Source organism: Symphalangus syndactylus, chromosome 23 (assembly GCF_028878055.3).
Source record: "Symphalangus syndactylus isolate Jambi chromosome 23, NHGRI_mSymSyn1-v2.1_pri, whole genome shotgun sequence".
Lineage (NCBI taxonomy): Eukaryota > Metazoa > Chordata > Mammalia > Primates > Hylobatidae > Symphalangus > Symphalangus syndactylus.
The window spans coordinates 19,486,579-19,509,080 of NC_072445.2; the positions used below are offsets into that span (position 1 = coordinate 19,486,579).

The following is a 22,502-nucleotide window of genomic DNA, read 5'->3' on the forward strand; positions in this document are numbered from 1 at the left end:
TTTGCATGGCCCCTTTCTCTCTGTGCTTAGTTGCTTGGCCCAGCCCTCCTGTAGTCCTTGAGTTGTTGAACTTTTCTCATACTTGTGAAGTATAAGCTTCTTTTTAAATTTAATATACTTTATTTTTTGTTAAGAGACAGTCTTACTCTGTCACCCAGGCTGGAGTGCAGAGGCGCGATCTCAGGTCACTGCAGCCTCTACCTTCCAGGCTCAAGTGATCCTCCCACCACAGCCTCCCGAGTAGCTGGGACTACAAGCATGAGCCACTGCACCTGACAAGAATAAGCTTTTAATGGTTCTTCTGATTCTTTCCATAACTCCCAGATCTCCATAAATTTGATAGACCCACTCCTCTCATTTGGACTGAGTGGAAACCAAGTTCCAGAGTGACTGGGCAATAAATATGGAGGAAACAGCATCCCCAGCCTCTACTCACTGCCAGAATGACCAGCTTCCCCAGTTGAGACAACCAAAAAATGTTTCCAGACATCGCCACTGTGCCCTGGTTGAGATCCACTAACCTATGTAGAATTTCAAAAATTTGGGATGACCCACACTCTCCAGAATCTGGCTTCCCGTGGTGAGGTGGGGCTCTTCTCTTCCTATTAGAATTTTAATAAAGTGTGCTTCTTTGCTAGAAGCAAACATGCTATGCTGCTCTGTCTTCAGAAACAAATGAAAAGATTCGTGCACGGTGGCTCACGCCTGTAATCCCAGCACTTTGGGAGGCTGAGGCAGGTGGATTACTTGAGGTCAGGAGTTTGAGGCCAGCCTAACCAAATGGTGAAACTCTGTCTCTACTAAAAATACAAAATTAACTGGGCATGGTGGCACATGCCTCTAATCCCAGCTACTCAGGAGGCTGGAGCAGGAGACTGGCTTGAACCCAGGAGTTGGAGGTCACAGTGAGCCGAGATCGTGCCATTGCACTCCAGCCTGGGCAACAAGAACAAAACTCTGTCTCAAAAAAAAAAAAAAAAGAAAGAAAGAAACAAACAAACAAACGAAGGGTCTGAGACCACATTGCACAAAATAAAACCCTGTCTGGGAGCACTTGTAGGGCTCACAGCTGGCGTTCTGCCGCTGGTAGAGTTTGTGCACCTCTAGTGCCTCACAGACTTTGATAAGCAGGAACTACGTGGAGAGCTAGTGAAAATGCAGATTCTGATTCAGAAGCTCTGGAGTGGGGCCTGAGACTCAGCATTTCTAGACAGCTCCGGGGAGATGCAGATGCTACTGATCCAAGACATACTGTGAGTAGCAAGAAAGTAATGAGGGGTTTTCTGTTCTGGAATTCCTGCTTATTTGAGTTGCCACTGTTCCCCAAGAACTTCTGCTTGTCTTTGTACCCCACAGTGCGTAGATTCCTCAACTCTAACCAAAGCTTTGGTTTTTTTTTTTTTTTTTTTTTTTTTTGGCAGAGTGTGTTAGCTCTGGCCTCCTACTTCTAAAAATGTTCCAGTGAAGTTCAATCTAATTCAACAAACATTTACTGAGTGCTACAATGCTGGTGCCTCGGGGGACACAAGATGAATAGGATAAGGTCCCTGCCCTCCAGGGGATCCCAGCCTGGTGTCTCACACAGGGAGGGATTATCAACAGTTCCAGTGTGTAAGCAGTTTGAAGGTGGTGGAGACAGGCAGCAGGGTGTGGTGAAATTAGTATTCACAGGGAGGCCAGGCTTCCTGTGGTTTGACTTTGGGAGTGTTCTTTAATCCCCCTGAGCCTCAGTCTCCTAATCTGAATCAAATGGAGATAACATCGCTGTACCGCAGTCGATCAAAATCAGAAATGGATGTGATGGGCTTGGTATTCCAGAAAGTGCTGTCCAAATGTCCTTTTATGGTTATCGAGTTTCGTTACATCCTCTCTCTTGAGTCCTGTATCATTAGGAGGCAACTCTGGTGGAGTGAGGGTCATAGACTCAGTTCTGAGCTGAGCTTTCCCCTTCTTTTCTTCAGGAGGAGAATTGATGGCCCAAAGTGACTGTCCTGCCCTGTGATCTGCCCTTTAGCTGAAGAAACAGCAAAACCAGCATCAACTGCGGCAACTGGGAGCATCAAGTTTTTATTCATTTGTTGATTTGAACAGTATTTCATTCTGATTTTAACTGACTTCTTTTGCATTAGATTAAAAACAACAACAAAAGACTGAAATCTTTCAAGAACAAAGAGGAGCTGGCCTATAAATCCTAAATACAGATGTAGTGATTGAACCCATCTAGGTAGCTTATGAATATAAAACTCACCCAAAGTTTCCTCCACACTTGAGAGATAACCACCGTTAATATTTTGGCAACTACTCTTTGAAGCATTTGTGCCTAAATACAATACCTATGCGTGTGCAATTTTACTTAACTATGATCATAGTAGGCCTGCTGTTCTGTAACCTGTTTTTTTTTTAATCTTGATAATAGGTGATAGAAATCTTTCATTTAAAAAGCAATGTTATATATGAAGCAAAATTTGCTTAACCAGTTTTTTATTTATGCTTCCGATTTTTCACTATTACATGCAATGCTATAATGAATCTATCTGAGCATACATGTTTTTACTCTTCTGTAATTATGTTGTGTAAGTAAATTCCTAGAGGTGTGATGCTGGGTCCGAGGGCATACACTCCTAACTTCTTTTTTTAGTGCTGTTATGGCTTCACCAAAGTTCAAAAAGGGGAAGTGAATGAATGGTAGGAGGAACATTGGGGTCTCGGGGTGGCTCCATTTAAAAACTTTGAAAAAGGGAAATAAAAACAAAGCTATCTTCTGAAGATTAAACTTTAAAATCAGCACACAGCAGGCCAGAACAGAGATGTGCAAAACCATGCTGAAGAGATGAATCATGGTCACTCAAGTGGTGTATAAGTCAGGTCAGGAAACAGAAGCCCTCCTGGTTTTTCACACTGAGGGGATCTAATTGAGGAATCAGAAACCGGGTGATGGAAGGACTGGAGGAGCAGTGGCAGTCAGGTAAGGTTATCCGAAGACTAGCAGCTGCAGGAAAGTGCCACCAGCTGTGGGCTGGAGGAGCCAAGGGGGAACGTCTCCTTGGAAACCAGAATCGGTATGATTCCAAGCCACGGCTGTAGAACCGAGCTGCTTCAGCAGGAAGCCAAGAGCGGCACCGCTAGGCCAAAGCCCCTGACACTGCAGCCACTGCCACTGCCACACTTGGGTGTCAATAGCACTGTCACAACTGCCTGAGACCCCACCAGAGGCCAGCAGGGAGGAACTATCCAGGCTTTTGGCAGTGCCTCCTCTTCACAGAACCTCACTGAAAGCCTGTTGGAGGGCGTCTGGGAAATGCAGCATGTGGAGGCTCACCCTGCTATGCTAGAGCAGAGCAAAGAAGGCTGGGAACGCAGCTGACAGCAAGTAGGCAAATGATCAGCGCAAGTAGTACCGTGGGTCAAAGCAGTGGGATAGCTAAAGAGAGCAACTGTCAGTCAGAGGAGGGGCATCGCAGCCACAGAGGCCCTGAAGATGGGGCACCACAGAGTGAGAGTGACATGGGCAGTGCTCACGCCTGCAGAGGTGGGCTTGGCTCTCTGGAGCTAGCCACAGGAAGAACCCTGTGGTGACCGCCGCCCCTTGGCTCTCAGTCTATGCCACGAGAACATGCTGTGGGAGACTGGCCCAGAGAAGTGGCTCTGCTGCAGAGCACAGACAGATGGGGTTTCTGAACCTTCTTGGTGGACTGCTAGGCCCTGGGCAAGGGCAGGCTAACCAGTGTGCATTGCCATTCTGGGAGACAGGAAGCCAGCCTGCCCATAAGGCAGATAAGTCTTAGTATTTTTGTGCTGCTATAACAAAATACCCGAGACTGGGCAATTTATAAACAACAGAAATTTATTTCCTCACAGTTCTGGGGGCTGGGAAGATTGAGGAACCTGTGCGTTCAGTGTCTAGTAAGGACTTAGTCTCTGCTTCCAAGATGACACCCCTTGTTGCATCCTCACATGGCAGAAGGTGAAAGGGCATGAGGAAAAACATCTTGCCAATTCCCTCTAGCCCTTTATAAGGGCAGAGCCCTCATGGCTTAATCACTTCCCTGAAGGCCCCACCTCTTAATACTATCACTTGGAGTCTTAGCTTCCAATATATGGATTTTGGAGACACAGACATTCAAACCATAGCCACATACTTCCCAGGGACTGGCCCTTGGCCGTCTTCCTTTACCAAAAGGACATCTGCACAAGTGTTTATTGGGTTCCTATCAGGTCCCTGCCCTGTGCTATGTGCTCTACATATAGGATCTCATTTATTCCTTGCAGTAACCCTGTGTGCAAGGGGTTAGGAGGTAGGGCCTATCACTCCCATTTCACTGATCAGGAAACTGAGGCACAAAAAGGTCAAGTGACTTGCCCATGGTCACATAGCTGGTACCGAACGAGACAGGATCTGTTTGTCTCCAGGGCTCTGGCTGTACCACCACCTGGGGCTGCCTCTCCTGTTAGACTTCCTTTTGGTAGTAGGTCAAAGCCCTGGAACTGTTGAGCTGCCTTTGGCTAGTGGGTCTCCCGCCGGGTGGCGGCAAAGTTGCTCTCTGGAAGCACTAGGTCTCTGAAAAATGAGAAAATGCCAGGAAACTAGAGCAGAAAGCTGGAAAACAAGGAGCCTTACCAATACCCTCATCCGCCATCAGCCACAGCATCAGTGTCCTGTGGGGAGGGAGAAAGGAGGTGCTGAAGGAGAGGACAAGGTGAAGGAAAGAGGAGGAGAGAAGCCGGTGGGCTGTCCAACTTGATGGCTCTGAAGCACCAATGGCTCCTAGGCCCTTTAAGGTCAATGTTATTAATCACATTCCATGTACAAGGTGACTTGGCTGTTACTGTATGTTATCACCCTCCTCTCTCATCCCCTTAGACCATCTGACTTCAACAACCAACTCTGCATGAGAACTAGAAAATGCAAGGATTTCTATAGGTCTCTATGGTGACCGTATTAGTATCCCAAGGTCCAAGGGCATTTGCTACCAAATTATTACTAAGCCTCCTACAAAGCAAGGTCCCTACTCCTCCTTTGCTCAAGCATGCTGACTCTAACCTTTGCATTCATGGATACGGCTGGCAGGATGCCCCGTGGGCTCAAACCATTTCCATAAAGTACATGTGCAAAGCCCCTGCTGAGAGACACCAGGAACATCTTTCAAGGCCCTCAGCTCTAGCTTCTTCTTTCAGAACACACAAGGTACTGTTTCTGCTGCCCATGTGGTCACTGGAGGGTGCTAATTCTCCAACCCAGCCATTCCTTCCAGAGCAGGCACTGTATCCTGTCCACCCTGTCCCTATAATGCCCAACGCCATCTAGGCGTGTAGCTGGTACCCAATACATGCTGATGGAGGGAGCAGTCCCTGGGCCCATGCTGGCAGCGGTGAGCTCCGTCTCTTACTTCCTGAGGGATGCCTGGGCTGCCTGGATGGAGATGAAGACCTGTCCGCTGGCCAGTCTGGCAGTGGCCCGGGAGGGAAGGTCATGATGACCTGTCTCCGCTGCAGCTTCCAGGCCTCGCCTTTGCTTGTTTTCTGGGAGCCTCGGTGTCTGCCCACAATGGCATGGCTCCTTCGAGCTGCCCAGATTCTTGGCCTGGTGTGCGGGCCGCATGGCTTGTTTCCATGGTGAGCATGGCAGGGGTGGCTGGCACCCCCAGGATGACAAGCATTCCTCCCAGGTCTCCCTGAGCAGAGCTTGTGCCAGCCACTCTGCTCCCAAAGGGGGTTCTCTGATGTGGGGGGTGGTCACCTCAAAATTGGCTGTGCTTTGAGCTAGAGTGAACGAATAGAAGACATTTGTATCCATTCCTTTCTCTTACATCCTCATTTGGTCCTAAATGGGTCTGGGATGCCTACAGGAAATATCACATTTGGGAGGGAGCTTGGACATCACCTGGCCTGACCCCCTTCACCCTGCAAATGGATCTCGGAAGGTCACAAAGGGCAAGCGACTGGCTCAGGGCACAGAACAGATGCAGCACTGAGCTGGGAGGAAACCTCATGTCTCCTGAAGCCTGTGTTCTTTCTGCTATAGTGCGTCTTGGCTCTCTGGAGTGAGTTTCCCAGTGTTACTTCGACCCTAGGAAGGTGAGGTGTGGCGCGTTGGGACTGCCTGAAGCTGTCAGGCCACACGCTCATGCACATGAATGTATGCACAGCGCGAGTGGATACAAAATTTAAAATAAAAAACAATTTTAGTTTGTCTAAACCACGGGTGGGGGTGAGGGGCGGTCAGCAAACTACGACCAGTGACTTGCTTTTGTACAGCTTGTGAACTGAAAATGACTTTTACTTTTTTTTTTTTTTTTGAGATGGAGTCTCGTTCTGTCACCCAGACCGGAGTACAGTGGCGCAATCTTGGCTCACTGCAAGCTCTGCCTCCCAGGTCCACGCCATTCTCCTGCTTCAGCCTCCCAAGTAGCTGGGATTACAGGTGCCCGCCACCAAGCCCAGCTAATTTTTTTTTTTTTTTTTTTGTATTTTTAGTGGAGATGGGATTTCACTGTGTTAGCCAGGATGGTCTCGATCTCCTGACCTCGTGATCTGCCCGCCTCAGCCTCCCAAAGTGCTGGGATTACAGTCCCGAGCCACCGTGCCCGGCCTACATTTTTAAGTTGTAGTGAAAAAATAAGATGTGACAGTGACTGTATGTGACCCTCAAAGCTGGAAATACTTACCACGTGACCCTTTCCAGAAAAAGTTTGCCAATCCTTGACTTGATGACCTGTCTGATCGTTCACGCAGTAATGGTTCGCAGTCTTCCTAGGGCATTCAAGACTCTCTCTTTCCAGGTAGATCTGGTCAGCTTCATAGGTTCAGACTCTGAAATGCAGAATTGGCAGCTTTCTTCCTTCATCTGTCAGATGCCTATGGCTTTTCTAAGTTTCTTGCTGTTGCTGAATTTTTCTCTCCTCAGGATAAATCAAGCAGTGGAATCCTTTGTCAGGTGAATTAGGGAGTCGAGGCTGGTGATGGACATTTACTGCTGGTACCCACGGTAGGGCAGGGAGTTAGGGACACTGCTGCCTGAGGAGTCCTGCAGATAAATGACTCGGCTGGGGCTAACCAGAGTTGGAGGCTGAGAACAGACAGCTGCCAAGAGTGTGACAAGGAAAATGTCTTTCCCGTCAAAGAAAAACATAAAGATGCTTGCTGTCTGAGTATTTCTGTTTCCTCCCCTCCACGGCAGGCTTCTCAACTAGTTCCTGTCTAGCCAGGCTGCTCATTTCTTTATAGTCACTGAACCAGAATAACCACAAATCAAGCCGGAAGCACATGATAACCCGCTGAACTCCGCACAGCCCTGGCTGGGCTTCTCTGAGTGAACAAACGCTGCCCTGGTCTCCGCAGCTGTGAAATATCCAGTGAGCATCCAGCTGCGGGTTAGTTACTTCCACAGTCAGAGAGGGAAAGAAGAAAATAAGAGTGACAGATGCACAGAACCACGGACATTCGAGACTGTCATAGCTGTTCACAGTAGTTAAAGATTTACAGGCAAGCCGTTTGGAGTTTAAATGTGAGATGACACCAGGGGCCTCTAATGTACAGTGGAGCTTTAAGCATGATATGGGGGCAGAAAATGGTCTGGGAACCCCCTTCTCTGAGATCTTAGAAGTTCTGTTCTATTGACTCCAGGCAGGGCTGCAGCCACGGTGCACTTCATGGACTCGTAAATATAACATTATTGGACAAAAAAACCCCAATCCTTCTCTGACTGATTAGGCCCAGATTGGTCAGCCCATAAATCAATGCTGAATAAGAACTATAAAGTTGTGAATCAATGTGTCCCAGATCTCCAAAACTGGAATGAAAAAGCAGGAATAAAATAGCTGGAGCTCTTCCAAGATCCTTCTTTTCATCCCCCTCCTCCCACCGCCCCATAAGCTAGTATGCTAATTTTAAAAGGCTTCTCTTTTCCGCTCCTTGGCCTGGCTGTGGACAGCATTTCAGGGCAGGAAATTCGGTCTAGAAGTGCGGCTGAGGAAACAAGAGGCTGTTCTGTTGCATTTCTGTTCAGGACTGATCTGTAGCTCTGTCGTGTATCCTTGGTCATGTATCCTTGGCCAGGGTCTCCACCTGTGGCCGAGAAGTGATGGCATTTGTTGTCTGTGTCACAGAGACAGGAAGGGAACAAGAGTGGTCAGGTCATGAGTGGTCCATGAATGGTTTTTTTAGGTCCAATCAGTTTAAGGGCTCTGAGTCCCTGCATTGAAATACTAAATATAATAATGGATTCTCACCTATAATCCAAGCACTTTGGGAGGCCGAGGCAGGTGGATCATGAGGTCAGGAGTTCAAGACCAGCCAGGTCAGGATGGGGAAACCCCATCTCTACTAAAAATACAAAAATTAGCCTGGCGTGGTGGCAGACACCTGTAATCCCAGCTACTCGGGAGGTTGAAGCAGGAGAATTGCTTGAACCCAGGTGGCAGAGGTTTCAGTGAGCCGAGATCATGCCACTGCACTCCAGCCTGAGCGATAGAGTGAGACTTCATCTCAAAAAAAAAAAAAAAAGGATTTTCCTCTTAGAACTGCACATCAGGTTCAGAAATGCTACCTGGTCATCCCTGTTGGATGTGGTTACCCTCTTTGGATCTGGGAGCTGAGGTATCTGCTGTGAATGTTGTCCATGTATACTTGGAGGGCATTCCCTGTCCTTATTCCTCTGGAGTTCCAAAGCAAAGTTTGTTTTCTGAATCCCCCTTCACTACCACTCTCCTGTCCAAAACACACCCTCAGGGTACTCTTTCCCCTCTTTTTGACAGCTCATTTCAGGAACACACTGTGTACATGTACCTGCCCCTTATAAGGGCTCGTTGTTAGGGGCCTGCTCTCCTGGGCTGAGGGCTCTCACTATTTCCCGGTCACCCCAAAGCTGAGCTTGCCTGCTATCTCCTCCCCTTTGGGGAGGACACACACATGGCCCCACACAAATATTCTGTGCTGGTGGCCTCCTGGTTTTCCACAAACACAGACTACAAAGACTGGAAGGAACCGCAGGCTCACCCAGTTCCACCTGCTCTTTGGGGAAACTGAGGGGTGCCAACTTACCTAAGGTAGAACTCACACATCTTTCCACCCATTTCACTTTATCCTGGTATAAACCTGAGCTGACTGCATTCTTGTTCTTTCCCCCTGTAGAGAAATAAAGTCCCATTTAGGGTTTCCCAAAGCACTGTCTCTGTACAGTTGGCTGTTTCCTGTGGACATTTTCATTTTCTCCTGTGTTTTTCTCTCTCTTTGCTGTGACTTATAAGACCATGAACACACAAGCACAGGACCCCAGAGGAAAAGTTCTCTCTTTCAGTGTGTGCCTCCAGGAGGAATGAGACTACCGGCAGTGATGTTTGACTAATGAGCACCATTGTGGTGCTTTACCACTAGTGGTCACAGAAACCTTGCAGGATGTGTCTAGGGAAGTGGATTTTGTAGGGTTGGCTAAATCTGTACCACCCACCACACAATAGCAGCACTGTACAGAAAAGGTGGCTTTGAAACAGGTTCAGTTTTGCATTACTGTGAGGTACAAAATCAGGTGAAGGGCCATTTCTATAGCTTAAGAATTTATATTTTTCATCTTAAACCTGAAACTTTATTCATCCTGTGTCTTCTACCTTTAAAAAATTGAGACATTATTTCTCTCCATTTTCTGGGAAGACAATCTACCCCCAAAATTAGCTGTAAGAAATAATGTGATCATCAACAGAGTAAAAAGGTAACCCTCAGAATGAGAGCAGATACGTATAAATCATGTGTCTGATAAGGGATTAATATCCAGCATAGATAAAGAACTAAAATTCAAAAACAAAGAGCCTAATTTAAAAATGGGCCTTTCTGGGCTAGGTGCGGTGGCTCACACCTGTAATCCCAGCACTTTGGGAAGCTGAGGTGGGTGGATCATGAGGTCAGGAGATCGAGACAATCCTGGCTAACATGGTGAAACCCCATCTCTATTAAAAATACAAAAACAAAATTAGCTGGGCGTGGTGATGGGCACCTATAGTCCCAGCTACTCAGGAGGCTGAGGCGGGAGAATGGCATGAACCTGGGAGGTGGTGCTTGTAGTGAGCTGAGATCGTGCCACTGCACTCCAGCCTGGGCGACAGAATGAGACTCAGTCTCAAAAAAAACAAAAACGAAAAAAAGGCATTTCTCCTAAGAAAATATACAAATAACCAATAAACACATGAAAAGAGGCTTAACATCACCAAACATTAGGGAAACGCAAATCAAAACCATAATGAGGTAACACTCACACCAAATAGAATGGCTACTATCAAAACACCATAGCAAAAAGCAAGTATTAATGAGGATACACAGGAATTGGAACTCTTGTGCCCTGTTGGTGGGAATGCAAAATGGTACAGCTACTGTGGAAAACAGTATGATGATTCCTCAAAAAATTAAGAATAGAATTACCATAGGATTCAGCAATTTTGCATCTATAGGTTGGTGCAAAAGTAATTGTGATTGTTGCCATTAAAAGGAATAGCAAAATCCATGATTACTTTTGCACCAACCTAGTAGGTCTATACCAAAAAGAATTGAAAGAAAAATCTCAAAGAGATATTTGTACACTTATGTTCATAGCAGCATTGTTCATGATAGCTAAAATGCAGATGCAACCCAAGTGTTCCTCTACAGAAGAATGAATAAATAAAATGGTATATACATTCAATGGAAAATTATTCAGCCTTAAAAACGAAGGAAATTCTTACACAGGATACAACACGGGTGAACCTTGAGGACATTATGCTAAGTTAAATAAGACAGTCACAAAAAGACAAATACTGTATGATTCCACTTATATGAGGTAATTATTTGAGTATAAAATTACTAGATCTAATCTAAATCTGCTAATTACTAGAGCATTCAGAATAATAGAGATGGTGGTTGCCAGGGGATGGGGGCAATTGAGAGTTATTATTTAATGGGTAAATAATTCCAATTTTACAAGATGGAAAAAGTTCTGAAGATGGATGATGGTGATATTTATACAACATTATGAATGAATGTATTAAAACCACTGGAACTATATACTCTGAAAAATCATTAAGAGGTTAAATTTTAAGTTATGTGTATTTTATAAAGATAAAAAATTGGAAACAATATTGTAAAGTTTTAATAATCTAAAGAAAATTCTTCCTTTAGGGTGTTATTCCCAAAAATGTGGTGTTGGTGTTCTAAATATCTAGGATATTATTTTTATAATTTTAAAACATGCAATCATGCTGCTGGGACATGACTCTTTTAACAGCAGATCTTTGAGTGAATGTGAATGTGATACACTCTGCTTTCTAGATAATCCTTTTTAACCACTTAATGCCTCTTTTAGCTACTAGGTCTAAGAACCTATAGAGAGGGGATATGGCAGAGTGTTGAAATGACCCTAATTCTTCATCCCTCCTGTATCTATGTCCTTCACCATACACATCTGTATTGCTGTCCAATGCTGTTTCTGAGCCTAATCATGGACCTGTTTTGGCCAACAAGGTAAAGTGGAAGTATCAGTTCCACATATAGAACTCCAGAGACTGTATGTATTTCCTTTTGCTGTCTTGTGCATCTGCCGTTGCCATGACAACACGCTCAAGCTAGCCGCCTGGAGGAAGAGAAACTGAGCAGCAGAGCTAAGCCATCTCTGTTGCTCCAGTCAAGGCCAGTCTAGATCAGCCAACTGCCAGCCGACTCTCACACATATGAGTAAGCCCAGCCAAAATTAGCAGAGCCACTTAGCTGACCTCCAGCTGACCCTAGATGTTTACTGTTGCGTGTCCTTGAGGTTTTGTTACTGCGAGGGAGCATTATTGTGGAAGTAGATGACTGATTTAGGGAACTGCCTCATGTGCTTTCCTTTTTTTTTTTTTAAATCACTCCTTCCCCCCTTATTTCAATCAACTTGTTACAAATACATCTGAACATTGTTAGGTGTCTACCCAATATCCACTCTCCTGATTTTTCTTACTGCCAGAACGGCATGCCCAGCTAAAAACCTACATTCTCTGGCTTCCTTTGTAGAAAGGAGTTGTCATGTGACATTCCTTTGGCCAATGAGAAGCAAGTGAAATATTGAGTAGTTCCTTTAAGGAGGATGGGGAGTCCTTTTGCCCTTCTCCTTCTTCCTTCCTGGAATAAAAATCTGATGCTGGAAAATATTATGGCCCCAAGGAGGCAGCACAAGCTGAGAATGATTGAGAGGAAAGCAGAAAGAGCTTGGGTCTCTGATGGTACAACTACAGTACCAGCCATGGGCTGCCTCCTTTTTCACTTCTAGCTACATGTGAAAAAAATAAGACTTCTTAACTAATTATGCCACTGGTTTTTTTTTGTTTTTTTTTTTTTTTTTTTTTTTTACTTCTTTTACTTGTAGTTCATTGCAATTCATTTTTTTCTTTTTCTTATTTGAGACAGAGTCTCACTGTGATGCCCAGGCTGGATTGCAATGGTGCGATCTCAGCTCACTGCAACCTCCGCCTCCTGGTTTCAAGGGATTCTCCTGTCTCAGCCTCCCGGGTATCTGGGATTACAGACAGGCATTTGCCACCACACCCGGTTAATTTTGTTTTTTTGGTAGAGATGAAGTTCCTCCATGTTGGTGAGGCTGGTCTCAAACTCCCGACCTCAGGTGATCCACCTGCCTTGGCCTCCCAAAGTGCTGGGATTACAGGTGTGAGCCACCATGCCTGGCCCACTGTAATTCTTAATACCACACTCTAGCGCCTATTTTATCCTTATCTGAAGAAGCTGCTTAGAACAAATAAAGATATTTCACAGAAAATATTATTGTTAATTATTATGCAAGTACATTAATCACATACATGAAAGAACAATGGCTTCCATGAATTTATGTTGGTTTATGTTTTTGAAAGTTTACAATATTCTTAATAGATTCCCCTCAATACACATTTGATTGATACCCCATGTCCATTCTGTATTGGGGGAAACTGAGGCAAGGAAAGTTTAACTGAGTTGTCCAAAGTAAAACAAACTGTTAGTCAAAGAGATTGGTGGGGGGGACTTGAAAATGGGTTATTCAGGATTCCTGAGGAAGGATTGGATGTGGTCTGAATTAGACCTAACTATAATGATTGAACTTCTGTACCTTGGACTGTGACCAGCCTTTACTCAGTGAGACCAAAGACACTGAGTCTTTTTAACTCTGAATGGACTAACCAAGACAGGAAGTCACCACAGTTCAGGACAGTCTTGTTTATAGGAAGGGAGAAAAGGAATAAAGGGTAACTTGTTGCCTTTTGTGCCCACAAAATTGTCTGCTCTGTCCTTTCTGCTCTAAAGTGGAGTGAAGTCAATTGGTTATAAGTCTGTCTCCCCAGAGCTTTCTGGTGACCTCCTCAGGAGCATGACTAGATGTTTTTGTTTATATATCCCAGGCAGATCAGTGGGTACAGTTGTGCAGGTTGGTCACTGCCTAAGGGTATCAGGCTAAGGAGTGAGTGAAATCCACACTTATCAAGCAGTAGGGCCAATGGGATTATTCTATGTCAAGAGGAAGGGCTTTTTTTTCTAATTTGCACACAGGTCTTCTATGGTACAGCGGGAACCCTGGTCCTTGATGCCCAGAGCAGAGTATAAGAGGCTTATTTGACGAGGAATAACCTCTCAGATGACTGCTTCTTTTTTGAAGCTCAGTTTACTCAGGTTTTACTAGCAATAAAGTATTTCTCAGGTGGGAGCTGGTGAGTGTGACAGACACTTAAATTTTTTCTCTCAGGTTGCCACAGAATATTCACGGAAGTGAATCAGCAGTTTCAAAGCTCAGAGAATAGAAAAAAATAAACAGTTACCATTTATTAAGCAATTATTATATGTCAGATAAAAAGCATTTTATACTTATTATCTCATATAATCCTTACAGCAAAACTGTAAGGTAGGTTCCATAATACCCCCATTTGAAATATAAGGAAAGAGGTTCCAAACTGCTCAAAGTCATACAGGTAGCAAGCAACAAAGTTTGGATTTGAGCCCAGGCTTGTTTGATTTTAAGCTCTTTGTTCTTTGTCATGCATTTTCCTAAACATGTAAATTATTTGTCATTAGTGCAGGTGTAGTAAAGACACTGGTATTCACCAATTGTTCCATTGACTCCCCTATATTTTTCACTTTTGCTTGTAATGATGTTGGGGCTGTATGATTGGGTGCTTCCAACAGAATATAGGTGGGAATGATGTCCAACCACTCTCAGGCATGACATTTAATAAAATTCTTGGCAAACCATCACCCCTCTCTTCCTCTGCTACAATGACTCTGGAAACCAGATGTTCAGATGTTGGCATCTCCAGATGGGTGGAGCCTGGATCCCTGAATCACTGCATGGAGGAGAATTGCCCTGAGGAGCCACTCAATTTACACCTGACTTTACATGAATAAAAAAATGACTTGTATTTATTGAAGAATAATGTAGCCTAGCCTAACTGATATAGCAGAAGTAGTAAGAATACTTTTGTATATTTATTTTATACAATTGTTTATACTGCACAAAATGTTTTATTGATTCTCATAACAATTATGAGAGATAAGCTGGGATTATAAGCCCCATTTTATAGGAGAGGAAATCGAGGCTTAGAGGAGTGAAATGATTTGCTCAAGACCACACATTTGGTAGGTGGTCAAACCAAGGTTAGGAACTTGGTATTTTTCCCACACTCTGCAATTTTATAACTTCCTAGCTTAATGTTATAAAAGCAAGCAATAACCTCAGAGGGAATGAGGGTCCCACTGTATAGAGTTCTGCAGATTAAATTAAACACCTTGAAGGACTAAAAGGCTAGGTAGCCAGGACAGACAGGTGTAATACATTCCAATGGTTCATATTCTTAAGTCAACAAGATGCTGGCGTCCTGTGGCTGCTCAGACTCCTGGGTGGTCCTGCAGGGGAGTCCTAAGCCTAGCTTTCCAGCAGTCCAGTGAGCAGATCTCCAACCTGAGTCATAGGCTTTGAATTAAAGATAAAAATGCACATGCTCTGGGTGAGAACCCTCAGTCTCTCCAGGAGAATGAGGGGACTGTTTTTCCCTCCTCATACCCACACAACAATAATCACTTTATTTTTTACAGAATTCTTTACAGTGCACAAAACGTATCCCTCTCCATTATCTAATTTAATTCTCAGGAAACCTGATTATGTGTTTTTGTGGTGAAACTCAGAAAGGTTGACTTGTTGTAAGATAATAACAGTGATGCCTCTGATAATAAAATTTGCCATTTTTTAGACTGTGTCTATTATCTCATTCAATCCCATAACAGTCCTCCAAGGTTGGTATTACCACACCTTCTGTGCAATGAGGAACCTGAGGAATGAGAAGTTTAAAAACATGTTCAAGGATATTCAGCGAGGAGGGCTCTGAGTGGGCTTCATAAAACCCATGAGGTAATTCTTGACAAAAACCAAAAGGGACAGGCTGGAGTGTGGAAGCCCTCAGTTATCCCATCCTATACTGGGAACTTGCTACAAAATCCCGAGGGTCCTCTTTATGCTCTGGAAATTTTGTTAGCCACAATCAATTTAAAACTTCTTTAAATCTATCATAGTTTTTTATCTTACCTTTTTTTCAGGGAAGGGGATCCACAGTTCTGCAAAATCCCTTTTGCAGGAAGTGGCTTCCATTTCATTGACCTCCAACAACCACTTCCTACTAAGAAGATGGTGGGAATCTCCTTGTTTAAAGGTCTTCTTCATAACGTAGTAAATGTTGACCTTGCCCACCTTCAGTGTCTGTTGCTGACTAAAATCTCCAAATCTTTTCTCTCTCTGGGTCAAGCTCCTATGTTTCTTCTTCCACAGCCTTGAGCTGTCAATGGTCTGAATGGAGCAAGGATCCAAGTCATGTCTGTTTGTGTTATTTGCTATCCTCCATTCCTTGATATAGCTGGGTCCTCTGCTGGCATCCTCCTCTGTAAAGCTCATGTTATTGGGACAGGAGACCATCTTTACGTTGAGGGTTTCTCTGCAGGGTCTGCAGCTACCCAAATCCAGGACATCTTTCACTCTGTGCTCTGTGCAGGTGCCCCCTTGGAGTAGGTAAAGCAGGACTGTTCTTAGACTAATTCATTCATTCAGAAACGTTTATGAAGCACTGGCTATATCTTAGAAACTGTACTGGTCTCTGGGGATGGAGTGGTGAATAAGCCATGTCTGTCCTAATTGATGGGAAGGTGCTATCCACATGTGTGCCACTTGGGAAACTCAAGAGTCACTATCGACTTATTTTTCACCCTTAGTCCCCACATTGGAATCGAACATCAAGTATTACAAATTTTACCTTCTTAACATCCATCATACTCTACTCTGCATCCCAGCCAACACTCCCCTAGTTTAGTCCTTTAATGCCTCTTCTGTTGATTATTTTACTTCCCCCATAACTAATGTGTCTGATCCGGTGTCACCCTCCGAAATCCCTCTCCCATACTGTAGCACACAATCTGCCTCACATACACTTCTAACTAAGTTGCTCATTCAGATTTTCAAGTGGCTCCCTTTTGCCCATTTAACATGGAGTATAAAGTTCTTGGTGCCCTGGTTCCTACCTGCCTCTCTTGCCTTGCCCCTAAGTAGTTGCTACTCTACCACCAGCCAGATTCTTCAGCCCTTTTGGACTGGCCAGCCTTCCGTTCTCCTGGTGGGTGAGGGATTTGATTCTTCCCTCTGTGCATCTCTCCCCTGACCTCACTGCCTCTCTGCCTTTGCTCTCTGATCCATGCAGTCTGGACCCTGCCTCTTTCCTAACTTCTGCATCTAGATAACCCCTTTTTGTTCTTTAGGGTTTGTTTTAGGGCCTAATCCCTCCAGGAGGTTTTTCTTGATTCTCTGTCCATTCCATGAGAGGCGTCTTTCCTCAGTGGGCCCATGGTGTCCTCTGCACAGTGCCATCTTTGCTCCTGACCCCTGGCATGGGAGTCATCTCCACTGAGCCTTGGTGCTTCACTGGACTCTGGACTCCACGAGCGGAAGGGCCCAGCACTCAGCACGCAGTGGGCCCCCAGTAAGCTTGCTGAATGGTTAAGCAAATAATCCCAGTGCAATGGAAAACAGGCAGCTTGAGGGCATGACTGACTCCACCTGGGGAGTTTGGATGTGGTTCTAAAGAAAACACATGCAGCTGCATGTTGAAGGAAGCAGAGAAGTTAATGAGACTGGTGTGGGGGTAGGGCAGGCCCCAGCCCCCTGCCGTCTTCTCTGTGGTCACCTGATTTCTGCCTCGGTGGTGCTGGGCAGGAGCTGAGCTATTTCAAAGAAAATGTAGTCAATAGCCTTCGAGAAAAGCGGATTGAAAACTCACCAGAGCAAGAAGCCATGAAGCAAGATGAGTCAGCCACAGATCCGACTCTTAGTGGTTTCATGGTCTAGCAGGGAAGCAAATGCAGTCTTTTTTTCCTCCCTGTTTTATAGTTCTATTTGTATCAATACAACGTTCATGCAGGGTTACAGGTTACAGGGAGCGCAAATAGACCTCACACGCACTTGTCTGTGTGGTCTGAGAACCTGTCTTGTCCCTGTGCCCTGCTCATCATCCCCATGACTGTCCACGGTGTGATGGCTCAGGCCACTGCTTCAGGGCCAGCTTCTTTGGGAGCAGAGCAGCATCTAGGAAGTAGGTCCCTTCTGGGATTGGAGCACTGAGGCACGAGGTACACTGCTGCTGCCCTCGCCGGCCCGTCTTCTCTTGGGTCTTTTCTTTGTTCTTGGAGTTTTTCCTTTTTCCTGGTAATGGATGTTGGAACTAGGGAGGGTCAGAGGCCATGCAGTTCTGGGGACAGAATGGTACACTTGGAACAAATGGAATTTCAATCCTAGCTTTTCAGTGGAGGGGGCAGTCAGCTCCAAATGTCCATGCTTTTGTGATAAAGAGCCTCACGAAGCCCCCACAGTTCGTTTAGTAGTAGGCATCAAAAGTGTTAAAAATGGGTGCACTTTCCTGACTATATAGTGGAGTAAGACTCCGCACTAAAAAGGAATAAACTAGTGATACAATAATATGAATGAATCTCCAAATAATTATGCTGAAGAAAAGAAACCAGAGGAAAAGAGTATGTATTGGGTAACTCCATTTATAAAAAACCCTGGAAAATTCTACCTAGTCTGTAGTGATAGAAAGCAGAGCAGTCATTGCTATGGGGAAAGGAAGGGGAGAGAAAGAGGGATTAGAAAGGGCCACAAAGAAACATATGGGAGTGACGGATGTGTTCATCACCTTGGTTGTGGCAATAGTTTCATGGGTATATACATGTGTCAGAAGTTATGAAATTGTGCACTTTAAATATGTGCAATTTATTGTATGTTAATTATACCTTAATAAGGCTTCTTAAATTTTTTTTAAATGTAGGTACACTTTGACCCAATACTTCCATTTCTAGTAACCCTTCTAATTAAGTAATTGAAGAAGGGCGCAGTTTATGTTCAAGATAATCAGCATGTTGCTTAGAAAAGAAAAAAAGGAACACAACTTGGAAGTTCAATAATAGGGGATAGTTAAAAAAATTCATGCTTAAAGAAATTCCAGATGATGGTGGAATATTCTGTATGCTTTAAAAATCACAAAATATTATTTATTATGGTGGAGAAAATGCTTATCATGCAGTGTTTGGTGGAAAGTCTGTTTACAACAGGAACATTATGACATCAATATATTATAATAAAGACACATGCAGAAGAAAGACAGGAGGATTTGTACAAAATGTCCACAGTAGTCATTTCTAGATGACAAGTAGGTAACAAGTAACTTAAATTTTCTTCTTAGTGCTTCTTCTTTTTATTTTAGAGATGGAGTCTCACTCTGTCACTCTGAGTGGCGTGATCACAGCTCACTGCGGCCTCGACCTCCTGAGCTCAAGGGATCCTCCCACCTCGTCCCCACCAGTAGCCAGGACTACAGGTGTGCCACCACACCTGGGCATTTTTTTTTTCTTTTACTTTTAGTAGAGATGAGGTCTTGCTATGTTGACCAGGCTGGTATTGAACTCTCAGCCTCAAGTAATCCTCTTGCCTTGACCCCAGCAAAGTGCTGGGATTACAGGCATGAGCCACTGCACCCAGTTTCTTAATGCTTCTATGTATTATTTGAATTTTCTACTACTGAAATATATCACTTTTTAAAATAGAAAACAACCCAAAGTAATACAATATTTATTTCTTTCTCCTTTCCTTTCTCTTTCCATCTCCTTCTCTTTCAATCTTTCTTTCCCTTTCTTTCTTTCTTTCTTTCTTTCTTTCTTTCTTTCTTTCTTTCTTTCTCTTTCTTTCTTTCTTTCTTTCTTTCTTTCTTCTTTCTTTCTTTCTCTTTCTTTCTTTCTCTTTCTTTCTTTCTTTCGTTCTTTCTTTCTCCCTTTCTTCTTTCTTTCTTTCTTTCTTTCTTTCTTTCTTTCTTTCTTTCTTTCTTCTTTTCTTTCTTCTTTCTTTCTTTCTTTCTTTCTTTCTTTCTTTCTTTCTTTCTTTCTTTCTTCTTCTTTTTCCTTCCTTCCTTCCTTCCTTCCTTCCTTCCTTCCTTCCTCCCTCCCTCCCTCCCTTCCTTCCTTCCTCCCTTCCTTCCTTCCTTCCTCCCTTCCTTCCTTCCTCCCTTCCTTCCTTCCTCTTCTTTTTTTGAAGGCCCCGCAGCCTCCTGTGTGCAGAGGCTTCAGAGGAAGGGCCCACCTCTCCCTTGTTTTTACTCCTGTGGCCAAGTAGGTGCTGTCCCTTGACCAGGCTAGTGCTTCACAGGGCTTAAGAATGCTCCTGTCCAGGCCTTCACATTCTGTCTGGGGCCCTGGCTCTCCTCAGCTGGCTGCACTGTTAGATTGCACAAGAGGCCATTTGCTCCTGTGCTGTCAGGGAGTAACTGGGCAAAGGATGCTTGTGGCCAGGCCATGGGGGGCCTGGGTATTGGGGAAGGTGGCAAACCTTGGCATTCCGTGATCCTTCCCAGCTTCATTTTCCCTGGTAACTGCAGCTCTTAGGAGCACTTAGGAAGCAAAGCATTGGCTAGTGTAGCCTTGCCCAAGTCACATGTCTATTACCTTCCAGGGAAAGCTGCAGCCACAGACTGGGAGCCTGGGTGCAATATGAGCATGTAGGTTGGCCTGAATTTCCCAGCCTCCTTTATCTTTCTTCCTCCAGCAACAGAAACTGAGGAGGACTAAAAGAAGTGCTATTAGCTGCAGACTTGTTGAGAGCAGAATGGCCTTCTTTGGACGGGGCGTCCTGCTCTCTGGGTTGCTAGTCTGGACCAACCAGCTGAAATCAAGAGGTTTAACTGGTACTTTGAAAATACACCTGCCTGGTCTGCTAAGGATGACGGGAGTTGGAAGGGCTGAGGTGACTTGTCCCAGGTGGCTGACACTGAGAGATTTTTGCTGAATGAACAGTGGGATCCACCAAGACCAAGAATGTCTGTGACTTGAAAACCAGTTTGCCTGAGTGGACAGAGGCTTGTGGGGGCAAGCCACTGGGTGTAGACCGTTGGTGGCCCTAAATATATGCAGGGGTTGGCAACATGATGGATGAGCTGCATAACCTCTATGAGGCTGTTTGCTCATATGTACAATGGGATGTGAACACCCATATTGTAGGATTCATTCATTCAGCCTTTTATTCACTAAATATTGACTGAGCATGCACTGTGGGCATGTAGATATAACAAATTGATTAGGCTTTGTCCTTATCTCATGTTCTCTGTGGTTCTTCCCTATCAGGTTGCTGAGATGCCTGGGGATTATACATATTTATGACCAAGCTCATGACACATTGTGGATGCTCAAGAAATGCTACTGTCATGGAGGCCAGGACTCTTGCAAGGGAACAATGCCTAAGCCTGGTTACTGGACCTGTGGTTATGAGGCAGAAGCCTGGATACTGGGGCACTGATCATTGAGGGATGTCCTACAAAGAGGCATTGACAGCGAGTCACCTGCACTGTTGCACTGGTGTGCCTGAGGGCAGGGTTGGCTAGAGAACTTTTGGGAGCAAGGGAAAGGCTTAGCTATAGGGAAATAAAAGTATGGGAACTATGCTGTCATTGGAGAAAGGTTTTCATTGGCTGCTGGAAACAAATAAGTATTCTCAATGTGTGTATATATGTGCATATTCAGGTGAAAGAGTGTTCATTTTGTATATTATTCACTTATATAAGAAACATTTATTGAATACCTGTTCAGTGCTAGGCACTGTGATTACAGCTGAAAATAGGCAAACCGTGAAACACAGCACTCCAGGATCTTACAGTCTGAGGGGAAGAAAAGGAACTGCATGTAAACAAGGCAAAGTGGTGGCCTTAAGGGCCAGGATGAATGATTGAGGACATAGTGTGCACTCAGTGTTAGAAGGCCAGTGCATGGGGAGTTCAGAATGGGTGAGATCGGTTTGATTTGGAATGGGCAGGAAGTTGGAAAATATCTTACAACAGATAAATGGATGTGGGGATCTTAGCTCAACCTCACACTCTATGCCCTGGGGAGGTTCATAGGAGAGTCAGCACACAGGCCTCAAGAAGTGGAGGTTGCTGTTGAGTGGCATTCATTCATTCACTCAACAAATCTTTACTGAGCACCTACAATTGCCCGGCACTATTCTAAACTCTGGGGACTCAGTGATGAACAAGACAGGAAACAACTCCTGCCTTACTATGGCATGCATTGTAATGGAGGAAGATGAAAAATAGTTACAGCAATAAGTGAGTTATATGCAGCAGCAGTTCTTAAAATTTTGGGTCCCAGAACCCCTTTATATTCTTAAAAATTATTGAGGACCTCAAAGAACTTTCATGTATAAAAGTTATTGCTATTGATATTTACAACACTAGAAATTAGAATTGAGAAATTAAAAATGCATCTATATGAATACTTAAAAGTAATAATAAGATACCCATTATATTTTAGCACAAATGACATATATTTAGTAAAAAATTATAGTTTTTTCCCAAACAAACAAAAATTTAGAAAAGAGTGATATTTAAAAAAGTCTTTTTTGCAGATTTCTTTAATTTACAAGTAGAAGACAGCTGGATTCTCATATCTGCATCTGCATTCAATCTGTGCTGATGTACTATTTTGGCTGAAGTATATGAAGAAAATCTGGCCTCACACAGACATACAGGTGCACAAGAGAGGAGTATGTCAGGAGCCTTTTCATTTAATTGTGAGTCCTTTTCTTTGCTACTACACCAGAACTCAACAAGTAGTTGTTTCTTAAAGGTCATTTGCAATGTTGAATCTGAAACTATAACAACATTCTGTTTTATTTAAATCCACTGGTCTATGTTGCACTTTGAATGAGTGTTTTACCAATGCATTGTGAATGGATCTTTTGAAAAATATAAGTTCACCCAATTATGTAAATCTTTCAAATGTTGCTACATTTTATTATCCAATCCCCAAAATCACATTTATTAATATCATCACCAATTTCATTAGAAAAGTCTTTAAGTATTGAATAGTGACAGATATAAAATTCACAAAATTTTAAATTTTTGCAAGAAAGCCTATATTTTATCCTTGGCAACAAATGCATTTGTTGTTTTTCAGAAAAT

General features: G+C 44.0%; 2 long non-coding RNA genes across 3 annotated transcripts; one reads left to right on the forward strand and one right to left on the reverse strand.

The window, feature by feature from the left end:
- Positions 1-2,051: 2,051 nt before the first annotated feature.
- Positions 2,052-17,597, reverse strand: LOC134735783 (uncharacterized). Of its 2 annotated transcripts, XR_010119264.1 has the most exons (3): positions 15,551-17,297; positions 6,666-8,094; positions 2,052-4,656 (listed from the first exon to the last, which is right to left on the reverse strand). It is a non-coding gene; the product is annotated as an uncharacterized lncRNA (long non-coding RNA). The 2 variants fall into 2 exon arrangements; XR_010119265.1 differs by having other exon boundaries at positions 2,052-8,094; positions 15,551-17,597.
- LOC134735786 (uncharacterized) lies at positions 17,336-22,311 on the forward strand. Its single transcript, XR_010119269.1, has 3 exons — positions 17,336-17,634; positions 18,765-18,878; positions 20,671-22,311. It is a non-coding gene; the product is annotated as an uncharacterized lncRNA (long non-coding RNA).
- The last annotated feature ends 191 nt before the right edge of the window (positions 22,312-22,502 follow it).